The sequence below is a fragment of the Leopardus geoffroyi genome, chromosome B4 (genome assembly GCF_018350155.1).
Source record: "Leopardus geoffroyi isolate Oge1 chromosome B4, O.geoffroyi_Oge1_pat1.0, whole genome shotgun sequence".
NCBI lineage: Eukaryota > Metazoa > Chordata > Mammalia > Carnivora > Felidae > Leopardus > Leopardus geoffroyi.
In genome coordinates, this window is record NC_059341.1 from 115,696,681 (window position 1) to 115,703,546 (window position 6,866).

The following is a 6,866-nucleotide window of genomic DNA, read 5'->3' on the forward strand; positions in this document are numbered from 1 at the left end:
TTGCTAGGGAGCTCACAGAACTGGGCCTTGAGGAGCCCAGGCGAGACAACAGATACGAACGAGATGTGAAGGTGGGACGACTCTAAGGAGCAACTGTCATTGTCACTGTCATTTAAGCTGGAGGGAACAGAGCTTGAGAGTTGAAGCTAGTACCAAAAACATGCACTTCACAGCCAAATATAAAAGTTTTTAAGGAAGTCTGCTCGCCCCGTGGTTGGCCCACATGATTCCGAATGGACTGGCCTTACGGTGCACTGAGAGCATCATCATTCTGTGTAAACCAGCCCTTTTTTCAGTTATTCGTCATTTCATGACAGAATTGGGAAGCCACCTGTTCTCTAGACCAGGGTTTTGGGTTGGTCAGGTTCATGGTATTTTCACAGATCAGTTAGTACTTTTCCTTCTTTCTCTCCTGTCCGGGGAGGCGCTGCTATTTAGGCGCGTCTCTGCTTTTCCTCCAGATACATATGCTCTGAGGATTTATGCCACCAGGAATAATCTCCTACCCTCAAGCCTAGGCAGGCAGGGACCCATGATTTCCTTTGTGTAGAGCAACTTTCTGTAGAAAATTGGACCTTCTCCCTTCGACAGAAGGCAGACCAATGAGGTTCTTTGAGCAGCCAGCAGAGGGTCCCAGGTCTGCCCCGTAAATGCTGATGGATTATGAAATCCTTATAATATCTGCGGCTTGCAGAGATCTCGAGGTATTCTGCAATCAGATGTGAGATCTGGGGACTGGAGTGTGGTCAAATTTTCAGCAGAGATTTGTAGATCACCTATGACCATTTTTGGAATGGGAATGGGCTTTTTAAGTCTTTGTTTCAGGTGCAGGAATTTTTCTGAAGGGTGAGCTTTATGTTCTATGTGGAAAGGTGAAGTGTGAATAAACAGACATACACAACATGGAAATTACGAAGCAAGTGGACAGATACTGCACAGGAAGTCCCTTTACCATCGGAATGGCGTGATCATAGACTTCTTAAAGACTGGAATCTGGCCTTCCGTCTCTCTGATCCACATCATACTGGTAGATCCTTTGTAAATATGATATTGTGTTACATGCAAATATGTACATCGTGTGCAAATATGATGTTGTATCCTGCTGACATCCTTCAGTGGCTCCCAGGTGCCTCCGTGATAACACTCAGTCTCCTTGGTTTGGTCCTTCATTTCCCTCCCAGTCAGGCCCAGCCTCCCCTCTTGCCATTGCCCCGATTAAACTCCACATGGCAGTCACTCAGAACAAACCGCAGTGCCTCGAGCATGCCCGACTAGGTACATTTGAGGATGCTCTTTCTCTGCTTTTCCCATCACGCCAACTTCTCTCCTTCCAGACCCTGTTCAGGATCCTCATCTTAGGGACGACGTCTCTGACTATCCCCTCATCTTTTAATGCCCTAAACCCTGTCTTCCGCTCGTTAGGTGCCCATCTGAGCTGCTTTATCATCCTGCCATAGCCCTTGACGTTCTAGATGATAAATCAGTGGCTTACATGTCTATGCCTAGCTCAAGACTGTTGTCTTAGAGACAGGGGCTGTATCTTGTTCACTGTGCATTCCCAGAGCCTTGTACAGTGCTTGGGGTCTAGGATGCGCATAATAATTATTGGTCGATTTAATCACTTAATGAGTGGCTAGTTCCGATGCGGTCCCCCTCCCTCTCCAGTGGCACCAGCCTCTTGCTTCCTTCTTTAAGGGTCACTGGGCAGGGATCCTGGAGAGTGGATGGGGAAGACATGCATATATGGTGGGATTTGCCCTTCTTAACAGGCTTATTATATACACAGTTATGTCTTTATTGTTCCCCCTTTTAATTGGATTAAGGGAGCTATTCTCTGAGAGATGAAAACACGATATTGAATTCTTATGAGAAATTAGGTAGAATAATAGAATGTTGAAGTAGAAGGGACCTTAGAGGTTATAGGGATCATCCTTCTCATTTTTCAGGTGAGAAACCAGGCCCAAGGGTAGAAAGATTTGTTAAGCTTTCACGATCAATTAATAGCTGAAGACATCTGTTGCTTCTGCCTAACTCAGTCCCTTTGGGGGAACCAGCCCTTTCCACTCTCAGTCATAGCATTTTGAGTGGTGCTGGGTTTACTCCCAAATCCGGGATGAGCATATGAACTGGGTCTGGCCAATGAGAGCATCAAAACATGTGTTCCCAGGAGGCCAGTCAAAGGTGATGAGACTTGATTCCAGAACATTGGAAAAGAAAAGTTCATATGCCCCATTGGGGTTGCTGAGAAGATAGGACCAACCATTGGCAGCCATCTTGTCACCATGAGTGGAGAGCCAAGGAAAACAGTGCCAAGAGATGAAGAGAGTGAGTCTGTCCTAATGACATCATTGGAGACCCTGATACAGATGTGTCTGATCCCTGATTCCTGTAGGAACTCATTAATTATTGTGTATGTGTGGCTTTTTTTTTTTAAGTTCAATTCTGTCCCTTTCAACCAGTTAATCTAATATAATGTTAGAACTAGAACCAGGCCTCTTTACCCCCAAATGCAGTGCTCTTTCCACTGAACCACACTGGGCATTCCTCCAATTAACCCTACGCCACCCATCATCACATAAGAGAAAGTAGAATTGGGAGGGAATGGGAGACAACAGGGCTACATTTTGATGAGTAGGGGATGTGTCTCCAGTGAGGGACTCTGGGGACTAGTGGGAGGTCACTGGGGTAACAGGAGGCGTTAGAACTGGAGCGAAAAAGAGAGTAGCTAAAAACCAAATTTTGCTTGTTTTCCTGTTTTGACACGGGGTGGAGGTGGGGGGCTATGGAGGGTGGTTAGAGGTGGGGGCATATATGTGACTAGAAGCAGATTCAGCCAGGCTTTTCTTCTAGATTAATGAAAAGACCTTTTGGTCTGGACTTGGGGAAGTTGCTGGGGTGCAGATTGGAAAGGCAAGGACAAAAGTCAAGACATCACTATTTTACCCTTAATATCTCATGACTCCCCTAAGTGTGGGAAACTCTGTGCCACAGACCGGCCACAGCCACGACAAGTGAACCTTCTCTATGCCCGGCACCACTGATATGACTGTGCTGGGCCATGCTGTTGTTGCAGGCAAGATATGCTAATGAGATGGCTTCCCGCCTTGGTGATAATTTGGTTTCTAGTCTCTGAGGTCAAATCTTCATCACAATGCCCAGGATGCATGAACTAAAATGGAGGGTCTGTCCCTGGTGGGAACCCCACCCATACTGCCCACACACACCAGGATGGAGTTTTTAGAGGTCGGATTCATCCTGCTAATGTAATTCTCTTCTCTGTATTCATATAAAGTTCAAAAATAGGGGGCGCCTGGGTGGCTCAGTTGGTTAAACGTCCGACTTCGGCTCAGGTCATGATCTCACGGTCCGTGAGTTCGAGCCCCGCGTCGGGCTCTGTGCTGACAGCTCAGAGCCTGGAGCCTGTTTCAGATTCTGTGTCTCCCTCTCTCTCTCTGCCCCTCCCCTGTTCATGCTCTGTCTCTCTCTGTCTCAAAAATAAATAAACGTTAAAAAAATTTTTTTTAAATAAGCAAAAGTAAGTTATGGCGTTAGAAAGCAGGACGATGGCTACCTTTGGGAGGTGGGCCGGGAGGGTCTTGGAGAGGGTGCGAGAGAGTTTTCTGGAGCGTTGTGTTCTTCGACTGTGTGCTGTTTACCCGCAAAAGTTCTGTTTGTGAAAATCTCTTGAGCTATGTACTTATGGGTGATATACTTTTGTCTGTGTGTTGTATTTCAATAAAAACATTACAGTGTGTTAAATGCTGGTCATTGTAGGCAGTCAAATGAGGCCACTGAAATTATGTGATGATACTCTTCTCTTGTAAGGTGGGCACACAAATGATTCAGAATATGTTCATATTAATTTGAAAGTATATAATAAAAATGAAAATATAAAAGAAAAAATCTCGTAGCATGCTCACTGTCTTCCAGGGGTCCAGGACGCTGGATGGAAAAAACTGGAATATTAAGATACCTCAGAATCAGTGTAAATGGACCTCAGACCCGTTCACCTCTCTCCACTTTGATTGCCGTCACTCTTTTTTTTTCTTTCTTAAGTTTATTTATTTATTTTGAGAGAGAGCAAGAGCAGAGAGGGGCAGAGAGAGAGAGAGAGAGAATCCCAAGCAGACTCTGCAATGTCAGCTCACAGCCCACTGCGGGGCTCAAACTCAAGAACCGCGAGATCATGATCTGAGCCCAAATCCAGAGTCAGATGCTTAACCGACTGAGCCGCCCAGGTGCCCCGATTGCCACCACTCTTGTTCAAAGCACCAACAACTCTAGGCTGGACTGTGGCAATAACCTCTCGCTGATGTATAATCCGCTGTCCACACAGGAGAAGACTGTAGACTTAAAAAACAGCTCAAATAACTCCCCTACTGGAAGACCTTCAAAGAATTCCTAAAAGTCTTTTTTTTTTTTTTCTTCCTGCCTTTGATCAGGTCTTTATTCAAAATTAGCTGTCCGAAATGATTTGACTCTTATGGAATAAACAAATTTAACTTTTTATGCAGCAGCCTTCTTTTCTTCCAAGGTGGGTTTCTCTTGTGCAGGCTTCTTCTCAGTTGCTTGGAAGCTGCAGCCTTCCCCCCAACCCCGCCAAAGTTTCTTCTGCTTTTTCACACCAGCAGGCTTCTTTCCTTTCTTCTCTACCACAGACCTCTTGCCTGGAACCGTCTTCTCTGATTTGGCTTCTAAGGCTGCGGCTGCTCTGTCCATCCAGAGTTTGTGATTCTTGGCCTGGCGATGAACGCTGTTCTGGGGCATAGTCTTGACATACAGGGTTAGCTTCAAATGTGATTCTTCAGGGCTCTGCGACGAGTCTTCTTCCGTGGTGCTCAGAGGGCTCTTTGGATCTCTGGGCTTTTCAAGATTCCGCTAAGGTCTGTGTTAAGCATCTTGTGCGTGGGAAGCTTATAGTTAGTCTTGAGGGAGGCAGCCTTCTGCCAAGTGCCATACAGATCGTCTAACTTGCGGGGAGCACTTTCAGTCCAAATGCAGAAATGTCCCACATCCCCACCAGAAGCAAGCTGCAAAATGTTCGCTTGGCTTACATTAAGTAAAGTAAATCCAGGGATGTTTCTGGGGACAACGTTGTCCTCATTAGAGATAACGCAGGGTCCCCTGCACTGGATATGACAACGGTTTCTCATTTTGCCCCTTGCCAGCTCTCATTTGCTGAGAGGCATAGAACTCTTTGATATCATTCCAGGCTTTAAGTCTCTTAGGAAGCAAAACAGCCACCTTGGACTTCTTGTAACCTTCAACTTTATCTTCGACCATCAAAAGAAGTTCAGGAACTTCCTCAATACGATGACCTTTATTTTTATTTACTTAGTTTTTTTAAAGTTTGTTTATTTTGAGGGAGGGAGAGGGAGAGACAGAATCCCAACCAGGCCCCAGCGCTGTCAGTGCGGAGCCCAAGGGGGGGGGCTCGAACTCACGAACCACCGTGAGATCATGACCTGAGCTGAGATCAAGAGTCAGACACTGAACTGACTGAGCCACCCAGGGGCCCAATACGATGACCTTCAGACATGACCAGCACTGGTAAGGCGGAGGCAGCCAGGCAGAGCAGATGACGCACCGCCTCTGTGTCGTGCTCATTCTGCAGTGCTAACGACGCCAGGTTTCGGTTGGTACGAACACGCGGCCCCCACAACACACATTTCCAAAGGCACCTGGCCAGAACGGTGAGTCCCATTGCCTTGAACTCTGGGAATTGGAGCCGCGGCTCTGCCAGCACCCCAAGACTCAGCACTGCTTCAATGGCCTGCTAACTCACTGACAACATGGGGCTGTCTGTCGTTCTTGCCGAGTGGGTGTGAACAAAGTTCACGACATCAGGTCGAATTGGAGGCTTGAACATGGCAGGCAAAGTAGCATTTCTGCCAGATGATTCCCCCTTTTTGGAGTATAAGGATATCAATGAATAAATACATGCCATCGTGGGGAGAGGAGACAGCCACCCTCCTCTCATCCCTGTGGCTCCTACAGGAAATGTAAGAATTGCCAATAGTCTTAAAGCCCAGATCCCAGCACGCCCAGCAGTGACTGGTGCCTTCTGTCTCCCTGACCATCGTCCCACCACTCTCCCCCACCTCACCAATTTCCAGCCCCCTGGCCTCTTGTCACCCTTCCAGCACGCCATGCTTGTTCTAGCCCCAAAACTTTGACATAGACAGGCACGTGTGCCTGAAGAGGGGTCTCCCAGGTCCTGGGGCTGCTGGCTCCCCTTCGGACCTTCTGTCTCAGCTCAGATGTCTCCCCCTCAAGTAGCCTCTCTCGGCCATTCTTCAGTCGCATCATCTTTTATTTTCTTCACGGTACCCGTGGCTATCTCGTTTATGTAGTTGTTACCAGAATGTGCGCATCAGGAGGGCAAGGACCCATCCACCTTCTTCATCATTCATATCAGTCAGTGAGTGTCCCGGAGGGCAGTGGATGGCATACTCAAAAGAGTATAACCAAGAAGAATTTAACAAAGGGAACTTGTACAGAAATGTGGACAGGGCTAAGGGAACCAGCTCCCAGGGAAAGCCACCCCTGCCCCTAGGCCTGAAGGGGCAGGGTGAGGGGGCTCTCTTTTCCTTACTTTCTTTATCTGTTAAAATATCTCTATGAGGTGCTTGCAGGACGTGGTTACATACAAGGACTGGGTCGGTAAAGCAAGCAGAATAACGCCTGGGCCGTATTAAGTGCTATGTGAGTGTTTGCCATTATTATTACCGATCTTATTTTAAACTCATTTAATTTAGTTCCTACAACTCTCTGAGGTGGAGCAGGGGTTGAAAACTGCCCGCCTATGGGCCGAACTTGGCTTCCAAACGTGTTTTGTTTGGCTTGCACACGTTTCTTTCAAATGA

The 6,866-nt window shown here is 47.1% G+C and overlaps 1 pseudogene; it reads right to left on the reverse strand.

The window, feature by feature from the left end:
- Positions 1-4,183: 4,183 nt before the first annotated feature.
- LOC123590444 lies at positions 4,184-6,565 on the reverse strand (annotated as a pseudogene).
- Positions 6,566-6,866: the final 301 nt, after the last annotated feature.